At 52.9% G+C, this 13522-nt stretch overlaps 1 long non-coding RNA gene across 1 annotated transcript; it reads right to left on the bottom strand.

Moving 5' to 3' along the window:
* Positions 1–5336: 5336 nt before the first annotated feature.
* On the bottom strand, positions 5337–13034 carry LOC135181520 (uncharacterized). Its single transcript, XR_010304904.1, has 2 exons — positions 12935–13034; positions 5337–5518 (listed from the first exon to the last, which is right to left on the bottom strand). It is a non-coding gene; the product is annotated as an uncharacterized LOC135181520 (long non-coding RNA).
* Positions 13035–13522: the final 488 nt, after the last annotated feature.

Genomic DNA, 13522 nt, shown 5'->3' with positions numbered 1-13522 from the left:
ATGAACATTGATTCAATCCCCTCTCAGTCTGCTCTTCTCCAGACTAAGCAGCCCCAGGGCCCTCAGCCTCTCCTCACCAGGCACTGCTCCAGTCCCCTCAGCATCTTTGTAGCTCTCTCTTGGACCCTCTCCAGCAGATCTCTCTCCCTCTTCAAATGTGGAGCCCAAAACTGAAGGCAGTGTTCAAGATGAGGTCTCACCAGGGCAGAGCAGATGGACAGGAGAACCTCCCTGGACCTGCTGGACACACTCTGCTTAATGCCCTCTGGGACCCCTTTGGCCCTCTTGGCCACAAGGGCACATTGCTGTGCCATGGACGTTCTGCCCCAGCACTCCCAGGGCTCTCTCTTCTTCTGCTGCTGGGTGCCTGGCAGCAGAGCCCAATCCCACCTGGCTACAGCCTCCCTGCAGGCAGCTGCAGGCAGCAATGAGCTCTGCCCTGAGCCTCCTCTGCTGCAGGCTGCACCCCCCCAGCTCCCTCAGCCTCTCCTCACAGGGCTGTGCTCCAGGCCCCTCCCCAGCCTTGCTGCCCTTCTCCAAACACCTTCCAGCACCTCAGCATCTCTCTGCAATGGAGGAGCCCAGACCTGGACACAGCACTGCAGGGGTGGCCTGAGCAGTGCTGAGCACAGGGGCACAAGAACCTCCCTTGTCCTGCTGCCCACACTGCTCCTGAGCCAGCCCAGGATGCCATTGGCTCTGCTGCCCACCTGGGCACTGCTGCCTCCTCTGCAGCTCCTCTCTGCCAGCACCCCCAGGGCCCTCTCTGCCTGCCTGCTCTCAGCCACTCTGGCCCCAGCCTGCAGTGCTGCTTGGGGTTGTTGTGGCCAAAGTGCAGAACCCTGCCCTTGGCCTTGTTCCATCTCATCCCCTTGGCCTCTGCCCACCCATGCAGCCTGGCCAGGTCCCTCTGCAGGGCTCTGCTACCCTCCAACAGCTCCACACCTGCTCCTCCTCCTACCTTGGTGTCATTTTTCAGCAGTGCTCTGTTTTAAGCCAGGTTTGCAATTCACTGGGAAATGTCTCCTGGTGCTGTGGGAGGAAGTTTAAACCAGGACAAAATGTTGCTCTGACAGCAGCTTCCATTTGCTTGTTTAGACTACTTAGTCTCTTGTTTATTTGTGCCCTTTCTCTCTCATTCCTAGCTTGGGAGGCAGGAAAAGGAAATAAAGACTAAATGCAATGGGATCGATTTGGATTGGGGAAGAAAGAGGTTTCCTGGGATTCCCTTTGACATGCAGATAGGAATATGGGGGGAGAAAGGGGGTTAGAATATGTTGGCTGGCTAGCACTGGGTGCTAGGTTGGACTGGATGAGCTTGGAGGTCTCTTCCAACCTGCTTGATTCTATGGTTCTATGTTGGATCAAGACAAAGAGTTTGCAGACACTGAAGATCTTCATCTAAAGTTGCTCAGGGTTTCTTGTTTTGCAGGAAGGCTTTGTTGAGTCTCTGCAGGAAGTGTTTTGTGTGTGCACAGTGCTTGTCCAAACAGCCTCCCAGCATCTTAACTGCCTGGATCATAGCATCACACAATGGGCTAGGTTGAAAGGGACCTCCAAAGGTCATCCAGTCCAACCCCCTCTGTGGCATAGAACTATAGAATCATAGCATCAAGCAGGTTGGAAGAGAACTCCAGGCTCAGCCAGCCCAACCCAGCACCCAGCCCTGCCCAACCAACCAGACCATGGCACTAAGTGCCCCAGCCAGGCTTGGCTTCAACACCTCCAGCTATGGGCACTCCACCACCTCCCTGGGCAGCCTATTCCAATGCCAATCACTCTCTCTGACAACAACTTCCTCCTAACATCCAGCCTAGACCTCCCCTGGCACAGATTGAGGCTGTGTCCCCTTGTTCTGAAGAACTTCCTCCTATTATCAATGAAATTGCTGGATTTGGGGGACTGAGTGTAGGCTTCTCTTGTTGAGATGCTCCTTTGGGCTGTGTCAAAGGCAATCAAGGAACTGAGTGTAGGCTTCTCCTGTTGAGATGCTCCTTTGGGCTGTGTCAAAGACAATCAAGCTGTGATGACTTTGTTCTTCCAGCACAAGCTGCAGTTCAAGAGTGAGTTGCTAAGAGTCCCAAGAAGTTCATGACAGTGTGAAGCAGGCAATGGTCTCTCACCTTTGGTCTCTTGCCTTTGGAGAACTGAAATTGCTGGCTTTAGAGAACTGAGTGTAGGCTTCTCTTGTTGAGATGCTCCTTTGGGCTGTGTCAAAGGCAATGAAAGAACTGAGTGTAGGCTTCTCTTGTTGTGATGCTCCTTTGGGCTGTGTGAAAGGCAATCAAAGAACTGAGTGTAGGCTTCTCTTGTTGTGATGCTCCTTTGGGCTGTGTCAAAGGCAATGAAAGAACTGAGTGTAGGCTTCTCTTGTTGTGATGCTCCTTTGGGCTGTGTGAAAGGCAATCAAAGAACTGAGTGTAGGCTTCTCTTGTTGTGATGCTCCTTTGGGCTGTGTGAAAGGCAATCAAAGAACTGAGTGTAGGCTTCTCTTGTTGAGATGCTCCTTTGGGCTGTGTCAAAGGCAATGAAAGAACTGAGTGTAGGCTTCTCTTGTTGTGATGCTCCTTTGGGCTGTGTGAAAGGCAATCAAAGAACTGAGTGTAGGCTTCTCTTGTTGAGATGCTTCTTTTGGCCATGTCAAAGACAATCAACCTGTGGTGACTTTGTTCTTCCAGCACAAGCTGCAGTTCAAGAGTGAGTTGCTAACAGCCACAAGGGGTTCATGACAGTGTGAAGGAGGCAATGGTGCCTTTCACAGCTGAGCAGCAAGAAGCAGCCAAAGCCTGTCTGTCACACACAAAGCCTTGGCAGAAGAACCCTTTCTGTTGTGTGGGCTCCACCTGCTCTCTCAGATTGAATCATCACAAATTTTGAAGTCCAGGGCAAGTAATCTAAATGCTGCTGGGGACAAAAAAAACCCCAAGCCAACTGGAGAAAGAAGTGGGGACCAGGAAAGAGAGAACTTTTTGGACTGAGGCAGGAGAGAAGGAACAACAAATGGCAGAGTGAGTAAGGGGAACTCCAGAAGAGTTTTGTTGACTTTCAAGTTGACCTTTCCACTTGGGTAATGTCATACAGTATTTATTCTACTGCATGGAGACAAGAGGGAGCATTTCATAATGAGCCTTAATGCAGCCCTCCCCTCTTTGTTCCAGATAAACCCTCAAGCAGGCAGTAAATGGAGGGACTTTCTTGATGGCCAATTCCTCTCCCTGTGGTTCTTTATTTACTCAGTGGAACAGAGCACAGAGCTGCTTTCCAGCAGATCAACCCTTAATCTCTGCTGGTGCAGGGAGTTGTTCCTCCCCAGCTGCAGGACTCTGCCCTTGCTCTCCTTGAACTTTATGAGGTTCAACCCCATAAAACTCTGTCTGGGTCTCTTCTGCTTTCTTTTGCTTTGAGTCTTAGCTTTGGACCTCCCTCTCGATTCAGAAACATAGAATGGGTTGGGTTAGAAGGGACCTTAAAGGTCATCTGGTTGCAACCCACTTTGACATGGACAGGGACCACTAGACCAGGTAGCTCAAGGTCCTGTCTAAATTGGCCTTGAAAGAATCCTTGCTCCTTTCAGAAGCAAAGCTCCTTTTGAAGGGATCCACACTTCCACTCTGCTCTCTGCCCTTGGCTGCTTGCCTTGTGCTGCTGCTATTCATAGCTTCTCTGCACTTGGATATGCTTAGCTGGTCTCAGGGCAAGACCAAATTCCTCTTCACCCTTCCTTTCTAGAAGAAGTGGCACCAAGAAGCAGGGCAACCAGGTCAGGGAGCCTCTCTGTTGCCCACAGTCTTGTTCCAAAAGGCACAGTTTGCATTTGGAAGCTTCAGGGTTGCACCAGTTCTGATGCACAGGCTGCAGGATTCATCTGTTCACACATCCATAGATTGGTTTGGCTTGCAAAGGACCTTCAAGATCATCCAGTTCTAACCCCCCTGCCATTGACAGGGACACTTTCCACCAGCCCAGGTTGTTCAAAGCTTCAATCATCCTGGTTCTGAGCATCTTCAGGGAGGTTGTGGAGCACAGAAGCACCCAATGTGATCTTTGATCACATTGGGTGCTTCTGTGCTCTACAACCTCCCTGGGCAACCTGTGCCAGTGTCTCAGCACCCTCAATCTGTGCCAGTGTCTCACCACCCTCACTGTCCAGAATCATTGTAAAGATGAGTTTCAGTCCAGTTGAGAATGAAAATGGAGAGCACAGAAAGAGAGAGAGTCAAAAAGTCTTAAGGTGCAAACTGAACAAGTGACAGAAGGTTTAATATCAACTCAGAGGAGAAGCTCTGTTGGTGTGGCAGAACAGAGAGGTAATATCATGATTTGAGCCTCTGCTATGTGTTCTGTTCACTTCAAGTGCCAGCTGGGGTTGGGGCATTGGGAACAGGGCAACGGGTACAGGGGCAAGAGTGAAAACAAGAAGTGCTTACACTGCTTCAGTTAAGGGAGGATGAGTTATAGAAGGGGTTGGCTGAGTTGCAAAGGCTTTGAAGTCAGAATCATCAAATTGTATAGGCTTCTGATTAGAATAGAATAGAATAGAATCAACCAGGCTGGAAGAGACTTCCAGGCTCATCCAGTCCAACCTAGCACCCAGCCCTGGCCAATCAACCAGACCATAGCATTAAGTGCCCCAGCCAGGCTGTTCTTTGTTGATGCTAGATAGAACACCCACATCTAGGTTGGACTTGGAATCATAGAATCAAGCAAGATGATGGTGCCAGAACCCTGGCACAGGCTGCCCAGGGGGGCTGTGGATTCTCCCTCTCTGCAGATATCCCAACCCCACCTGGCTGTGTTGCTGTGTGATCTGTTCTGGGTGCTCCTGCTCTGGCAGGGGGCTTGGACTGGCTGAGCTTTGGAGCTCCCTTCCAGCCCCCGTGATTGTGTGATAGGATGAGAGAGGATGAGAGGGAATGAGAGGAGAGGCAGCTGGAGGAGAGGAGATGGAGATGCTCCAGCCCCTTCACCATCATACCTCTCCACTGGATTATTTCCTCTCTTGAACTGGAGAGCCCCAAACTAGACACAACAGTCCAGATGTGGTCTGACCAGGGGGGCAGCAGAACCTCCCTCGACCTGCTGACTGCACTCTTCTGAGTGCCGCCTAGGAGCCCATTTGCCTTCTTGGCCACAAGGGCACATTGCTGTCCCCTGGAGAACTGCTAGATGCCTTCATCACACAAGATGTTTTCTGTTGAAGAATGACTCACACTCCAGCAAGTTTTCCATTTCATAACCTCACAAAGAAGCCCTTCACAGGCAATGAATTTGTTATTCATCGTTATCTGCCACCACTGATTTCCCTGGGGAGCCCCAGTAATTAAGGCAATAGGATCTAGGTGGCATTGCTTTTATTGCCAATTCAATCCCAGCTGCTCCTCAGGGACTACCTTTTGATCTTCTATCCCAGCTCTTCCTCAGTGCCTGCCTTTCCATCCTCTCTTTGCCTGGAACCCAGCTTCAGTTTCACTCCGGTGCTTCCCTCCCGCACTCAGGATTTGCCTCCAGCTTCTCCAGGCTGCAAAATCAAAGTGATGTTAGGTTCAGGTTTACAAAGCAGCTTCTTCTACCACACCAGGGAAGCAATCACAGCCACACTGCTTACACAGCAAGCCAGGCACCATGCTTCTACCTAAAAGCACACAGGAGGATGGTTGGATAATAGCACATCACCAGGCAGCCCTGATCCTGGAGTCCCAGAAGAGACAATTACCCTTTTGTCTCCATCTGAAACCCAAATTATCCTCTGTGAGGATGAGTTTTATGCCTCAGTTATGTTCCCATGTCTGAGAGAACTTTGGAATAGTTCAGTGTGCTGGGCTGCAGCAAGAGCAGTGTGGGCAGCAGGGCAAGGGAGGGGATTCTGCCCTTGGCTCTGCTCTCCTCAGACCCCACCTGCAGTCCTGGGGGCAGTTCTGGAGCCCCCAACACAAGCAGGACATGGAAGTGTTGGAGGCAGTGCAGAGGAGGCCACCAAGATGCTGAGAGGGCTGCAGCAGCTCTGCTCTGAGCACAGGCTGAGAGAGTTGGGGCTGTGCAGCCTGGAGAGGAGAAGGCTTCCAGGAGACCTTGGAGTGGCCTTGCAGGATCTGAAGGGAGCTCCAGGAGGGCTGGGGAGGGACTATTGGCAAGGTCTGGTAATGAGAGGATGAGGGATGATGAGTTTAAAGTGGCAGAGGGGGGGATCACATTGGGTGCTTCTGTGCTCCACAACCTCCCTGGAGTTGTTCAGGACCAGGCTGGATGAGGCCTTAAGGAAACTGTTTTAGTGGAAGATGTCCCTGCCTTTGGCTGGGGGTTAGAACTGGCTGATCCTTGAGGTCCCTTCCAACCTAAACCCTTCAATGATTCTATACCCAGAGGCTGAACATCAGGTTTCTGTTTGACCAACCTGAAGTCTGCTGTGTGTTAGCACCTTGAGAATTGAGCAACAACAACAACAAAAGTGCTTTAGGGGGTTTGGAGTTGGATCTTCATTTCCAGCTCTTACCATTCACATTTCTATCTGTGGCTGTGGGAAGGTTTGGGATTTACCTGTCCCCTCCCACCCCCCAAGCTAGGAATTCACCAGACTAACTCAGGCAGCTGGAAGTTAAGGAATGAAGCTTTATTTTGAGAGCAGAGCAGAGTTTCCAAGCTTATACACACAGATATTTACAGCTATGTGCAGTAAAACACAAGTTAAAAGCAATACAGAACTACAAACTCCCTCCTGAGCAGCCAAACTGCCCAAAAGGGCTCTTCACCAACCTCCCACCTTCTTTCCATCCCCTCCCTTAGCCCAGCAACCCCTTTACATGCAGGGAGAGCTGTGAAAAGTGACCCAATAGGTTAGGAGGAAATGATTAGTTTCAGGTTATGAAGATGCAGACAGAGGTAGTGAAGCAGGCAACAGCCAGACAGAGACTGTTGTTGTGGGTTGGGTTTTATCTCTCTAAGCAAAACCAAGAGGTAGACATCACTTTTATTTTCTTTTCACAGCTAAAGATCTAATTTTTCCTCAATAAAATATTCCAACTAGCCTCAAACCAGCCCAGGCTGCAGTGCTGGGGCTGTGCTGGGAGTGTACTTCCCTTTGCTTCAGCTCATAGAATCAACCAGGCTGGAAGAGAGCTCCAAGCTCAGCCAGCCCAACCTAGCACCCAGCCCTGCCCAATCAACTACAGAACAAGGGGACACAGCCTCAAGTTCTGCCAGGGCAGGTCTAGGCTGGATGTGAGGAAGTTGTTGTCAGAGAGAGTGATTGGCATTGGAATGGGCTGCCCAGGGAGGTGGTGGAGTGGCTGTGCCTGGAGGTGTTGCAGCCAAGCCTGGCTGGGGCACTTAGTGCCATGGTCTGGTTGGTTGGGCAGGGCTGGGTGCTAGGTTGGACTGGCTGAGCCTGGAGCTCTCTTCCAACCTGCTTGATTCTATGATTCTAAGTCCAACCTAGATGTGGGTGCTCTGTGTAGCATCAAAGACCAGACTGGCTGGGGCACTTAGTGCCATGGTCTGGTTGATTGGCTAAGGCTGGGTGCTAGGCTGGACTGGTTGAGCTCAGAGGTCTCTTCCAACCTGCTTGCTTCTATGATTCTAAAAAGAAAGTCTACTTTTCTTCTCCAGTTGAGGCTCAGCTGGCAGCAGTTCTGCTTTCTAACAACTCAGAAATAGGAGGAACACGAAACAGTTTGCCCAAATCTTTCTTTCTAAGCCTGCTTCTCATCAGCTCCTTCGGGCAAAGGGCCAGTGAGGGCTGGAAGCACATCTGTTCCTTGGTTTGCATAGAAAAGGCAAATGCACTGAAGCTTTGGGAGCACCAGAGCCTACAATTGGAAGCTGCTTGGTGAAGAGTCAGGCTGGGTCATGTTCCAACGTGGCTTAAGGGAGTTTAGCTGAGTTCTTGTAGGGCTGAAACCGATGGGGTTGGAATTTCTCACACCTCCGCCTGGAAGGAACCCACCAAGTAGCCAAACCAGTCACATCAGCTGTGGGAAGGCCAAGTGAAATTCCCATCTCTTCCTCATTTAGCAGCAGAGCTTCGAGCTGGATCTCCCACAGAGCAGAGGAGCCTTGCCACCCGTGAAAGGATGCAGCTCTTGCCCGGTGCATGGGAAACCAGCAGCTGGGGGAGAGGAGCAGATGCAGTTGGCAGGTGTCATGTGGGGAAGCTGCAGACAGAACAAGTCATGGAATGAGAGAGGCACAGAATGGCAAAGGTTGGAAGGGACCTCTGGAGGTCATCCACTCCAACCCCCTGCCAAAGCAGGAGCAGCTGGGGCAGGCCAGGCAGAGATGCACCCAAGTGGGTTTTGAAGGTCTTCATACAAGGAGACTCCACAACCTCTCTAGGGAGCCTGCCCCAGGGCTCCAGCACCCACACAGCAGTTCCTCCTCACCTTGGGCTGGAGCTTTCTGGGTTCCAGTTTGGCTCCATTGCCTCTTGTCCTATCACAGGCCAGAACTGAACAGATCCTGGCCCCTTCTTGCCACTCACCCTGCAGGTATTGCTAAGCATTGCTCAGAGCCTCTCTGAGCCTGGGGAGGGGCCTGGAGCACAGCCCTGTGAGGAGGGGCTGAGGGAGCTGGGGGGGTGCAGCCTGCAGCAGAGGAGGCTCAGGGCAGAGCTCATTGCTGCCTGCAGCTGCCTGCAGGGAGGCTGTAGCCAGGTGGGGTTGGGCTCTGCTGCCAGGCAGCCAGGGACAGAAGAAGGGGACACAACCTGAATCTGTGCCAGGGGAGGCCCAGGTTGGCTGTTGTTAGGAAGTTGTTGTCAGAGAGAGTGATTGGCATTGGAATGGGCTGCCCAGGGAGGTGGTGGAGTCACCATGCCTGGAGGTGTTGCAGCCAAGCCTGGCTGAGGCACTCAGTGCCATGGTCTGGTTGGTTGGGCAGGGCTGGGTGCTAGGCTGGGCTGGCTGAGCTTGGAGCTCTCTTCCAACCGCCTGATTCTAAGATTCCCCAGGCCAACGAGCCCAGGGCTCTCAGCCTTTCCTCATCACATTGATGTCCTTCAGCATCCTTGTAGCTCCCCATTGGACTCTCTCCAGTAGATCCTTCTCCCTTTCGAACTGGAGGAAGCCCAGAACTGGATGCAGTGTTCCAGGTGTGGTCTGAGAAGGGCAGAATAGAGGGGCAGAAGAACCTCTCTTGACCTGCAGACTGGATGCAGGAGCTGGTGGAGTCCATGGGTTTCGTAGCCAAGAGCTGGGCTGCTGCAGTCCCTGCTGGGCTGCTGCAGTCCCTGCTGGGCTGCTGCAGTCCCTGCTGGGCTGCTGCAGTCCCTGCTGGGCTGCTGCAGTCCCTGCTGGGCTGCTGCAGTCCTGAACTGTTCTAGTTGGACAAGTTGTCATCAGCTACCTCATCCCAGAGGTGAGTAACTACATAAAAATGTTGGCCTTTGCCTGTCAGCATCTTTCAACAGGAGTTATTTCACAGGAAAACTCTGTACCTGGTTTAATTATGGCAGATTTGATCTGTTTGGTTGCCCGTGTGAAAGGAGTCCCAAGGTTTAGGGGAGTCTCACATTCTGCTCCTGATTGTCTGCAGGATAAGAAGTTGCAGGATACTTAAGCAGGTTTGGGCAATGTTAGATGAGAGGGGAAGGCAAAGAGGGAGGGAGGAGTTGGAGGAAGGCAAGGCAAGGCAAGGAGGGAGGGAGGGAGGAGTTGGGGGAAGGCAAGGCAAGGCAAGGCAAGGAGGGAGGGAGGAGTTGGGGGAAGGCAAGGCAAGGAGGGAGGGAGGAGTTGGGGGAAGGCAAGGCAAGGCAAGGAGGGAGGGAGGAGTTGGGGGAAGGCAAGGCAAGGCAAGGCAAGGAGGGAGGGAGGAGTTGGGGGAAGGCAAGGCAAGGCAAGGCAAGGAGGGAGGAGCTCAATGCAAAAGTTGATGTCACCAGCATCATAGAATCAACCAGGTTGGAAGAGGCCTCCAAGCTCCTCAAGTCCAGCCTAGCACTAAGCCCTGTCTAATCAGCTAGGCCATGGCACTAAGTGCCTCAGCAGGTCTCAAAGAAGCACAAGCCAGCAGACAAAGCTGACATTTTCCTCTCCTAAGTGGATTGAGTAGGACAAAATTTACATTCACTGTGAGTGAGGAGTTTATCTCAAAGGAGGAAGGGAAGAGGCTGAAAGATTAAGAATGTTTGCATGGATTCTCCCTAGGGCAAATAAAAGGTTCCTAGAAAGAGCAGTAGAAAAGTATGAATAGAAAGAGGTTGTTTGAGGTGACAATACAGGAGGTGTGAGATGTTCTCAGCTGCTCACTGGAATAGCTCTTTCTTTTAACCAAGGGAGGAAGGCATCACAGAATGGTTTAGGTCAGAAGGGAACTCCAGGCTTAGCCAGTTCCAACCCCCTGCTATAGGCAGAGACACCTCCCACTAGAACAGGTCACCATGCAGCCTGGTCCTGAACATCTCCAGGGAGATCTTTGATCACATTGGGTGCTTCTGTGCTCCACCACCTCCCTGGGAAACCTGTGCCAGTGTCTCAGCACCCTCAACCTGTGCCAGTGTCTCACCACCCTCACTGCAAAAAACTTCTCCCTAACATCCACTTTCAATCTCCCCTCTGCTACTTCAAACCCATTCCTCCTCCTCCTGCCATTACCAGACCTTGTCAATAGTCCCTCCCCAGCCCTTCTGGAGCTCCCTTCACATCCTGCAAGGCCACTCCAAGCTCTCCTGGAAGCCTTCTCCTCTCCAGGCTGCACAGCCCCAACTCTCTCAGCCTGTGCTCAGAGCAGAGCTGCTGCAGCCCTCTCAGCATCTTGGTGGCCTCCTCTGCACTGCCTCCAACACTTCCATGTCCTGCTTGTGCTGGGGGCTCCAGAGCTGCCCCCAGGACTGCAGGTGGGGTGTGAGGAGAGCAGAGCCAAGGGGCAGAATCCCCTGCCTTGCCCTGTGCCCACACTGCTCTGGCTGCAGCCCAGCACAGGGTTGTGTCTGGGCTGCACTCCCACTGCAGGCTCCTGTGGAGCTTTGCATCACCCCTAACCCCCAGGGCCTGTTCCTCAGGGCTGCTCTCAGCCATTCCCCACCCAGCCAGGAGCTGTGCTTGGGATTGCACCCACTCAGGTGCAGGACCTTCCACTTGGCCTTGTTGAATGTCCTGAGGTTGACCTGGGTACAGCTCTGCAGCCTCTGGGTGGATCCCTGCCCTCTAACAAGCAGACTGTGCCACACAGCTTGGTGCCATCAGCAAACCTGCTGAGGCTGCACTGCATTGGCTCTGTCCATATCCCTGACAAAGATGTCCATCAGCACTGGTGCCAGCTCTGACCTCTGAGGGATGCCACTTGGCAGTGGTCTGCAGGTGGACATTGTGCCCCTGATCACCACCCTGTGCGTGCAACTGCAGCTAACCTCTGCCTGCAGCCACTCAGCTCTGCTGGCCCTGCAGTCATTTCCACAGAGCCTCTCTGACTTCTGGAAACCATCAGCAATGCAAAACGTTCCAGGTTTTTATGGGAAGAGGGTGGGATTTGGTTTGTATGCACTTCAGAAGCCAAAAGGGTCAGGAAAAACACATGCATCCCACAGGAAGCTTCAGACTCCTTCAAACGATGCTACCCTTCCAGTAGGCAGCCAAGGAGGCTCACAGGCTGCCAACACTGCAAGTGCAGCCTCAGTCTGCTGCAGGAAGCCCTGTGGGAAGCATGCAGCTCTGCAGCCTCTCTGCTGGAGCTCTCTAGGGGCAGCTGAGGAGAAGCCAGTGGCTGCCCAGATCTCAAATGGTCTGAAACAGCCAGCAACAACCCACCCAGGAAAGCAAGTTAATACAACCACAGAATGTGTCTGGTTGGAAGAGACTTGCAAGGTCATCCAGCCCAGCCTTAAACCCAGCACTGAAGGATCCACACTAAACCATGCCCTAAGCACCAGGTCCACACTGTCCTTGAATACCTTCAGGGTGACTCCAGCACAGCCCTGGGGAGACCATTCCAATGTTTGAGACCTTTTCATAGAATCCAGCAGGCTGGAAGAGAGCTCCAAGCTCAGCCAGCCCAACCTAGCACCCAGCCCTGGCCAACCAACCAGATCATGGCACTAAGTGCTCCAGCCACAGAGACTCCACCACCTCCCTGGGCAGCCCATTCCAATGCCAATCACTCTCTCTGCCAACAACTTCCTCCTAACATCCAGCCTAGACCTGCCCTGGCATAGCTTGAGGCTGTGTCTCCTTCTTCTGTTGCTGATCTGAGGTCTATTCCTTCCTGGAATAGGTCTCCCAAACCTGCTCAGCAGGAGCCTAGGAGGTGTGTGGCACTGATATGCTTTGCTAGCCTTAGAGTCACCTCAAAATCAATTGATTGATCCTCTCCCCAGCAACACAAGAGGAGGAAAGAGTTTATTTGAGCTGTGATTACTCACAGAGGAAGCAAGAAGTCAAGGTCTAATCTCCTCCTCCACTTGAGGGAGGTCACTTCCCCCAGCTGCCAGGAGGAGCATCTGCCTTCTCCATGCAGGGGCACTGCTAGAGCCACTCACAAGCCTGTGCTGGGAGCAAAAGGCAGCACACAAGAGCCAGGGAACAGCAGTGAGCACGGCTGGCTTCCCTCAGGCTCTCCTAGGAGCGTTAGGGGCACTGCAAGGAGATGCTCTGGGCAAAGCTGCTCGTTAAAAGCCTCAGTCTCACTCACTGCTGCTCTCTGCATCCCCAGCTCACTGCAGAGCAACCAGACACTGCCTCCAGTGCCCTCAGTGCTGCTCCCACTGCTTCCCAGAGCCTGCTCCAGAGCTTCCCGGTCCTGGCGCTGCTGCAGGGTCGCAAGGGGGGAGCAAGAAGCAGCTGAACACAGCAGAGCTCAGCCTAAGTCAGCAGCCCAGGCAGCACCCGTGGGGGAGGGGGGGAAGGTCAGAGCAATCAGCAAGCCTAGCCCTAGCTAGCCAGGGGGCCAACCAGGCCCCCCGGCCTTTGATCCCCTCCACCAGGCACCAGTGTGCACCAGGGACACTCACCTGTGGTGACAGGAGGAGGATCCTCTGCCCAGTTGGGCAAGCTTGGGGCTGCTGCCTGTCCTGGGGCTGCTTAAATAGGGCAGTGGGCAGGGAGGGCAAAGTGGCCACAGCTGGGGTGGGAGGAGGCTGCAACAGAGCCCAGGTGCTGTGGGTTGAGAGGGGGAAGGGGAAAATGAGAGGTGGGAAAGGGGTAGGTGGGTTGGGAAAAGGGAGGTGGTGCTGAAAGGATAGAGAGAGGAAAAGGATGGAGATGGAGAGGAAAAAGGTGGAGATGGAAAGGAAAAGGAAGCTGATGGAAAAGGATGGAGATGGAGAGGAAAAAGGTGGAGATGGAGAGGAAAAAGGTGGAGATGGAGAGGAAAAGGAAGCTGAAGGGAAAGGATGGAGATGGAGAGGAAAAGAGGAATGTCGAGGTTAAGGATGGAGGTGGAGAGGAAAGGAGGAAGATGAGGGAGAAGGCAGAGTAAACCCAAGCACTACAAATGCGAAGTGGAGGGCAGTGTTTGCACTGAAACAGCCTGGGCATGGCCAAGCCTCTGCCATTCCTGCTGGCAGCAGCAGCAGACCCCTCCAGTGCTCACTGTGCTG

Source organism: Pogoniulus pusillus, chromosome 15 (genome assembly GCF_015220805.1).
Source record: "Pogoniulus pusillus isolate bPogPus1 chromosome 15, bPogPus1.pri, whole genome shotgun sequence".
Taxonomy (NCBI): Eukaryota; Metazoa; Chordata; class Aves; order Piciformes; family Lybiidae; genus Pogoniulus; species Pogoniulus pusillus.
The sequence above is the reverse complement of the archived record's forward strand: the minus strand, read 5'-3'. Positions and strand labels throughout refer to the sequence as shown.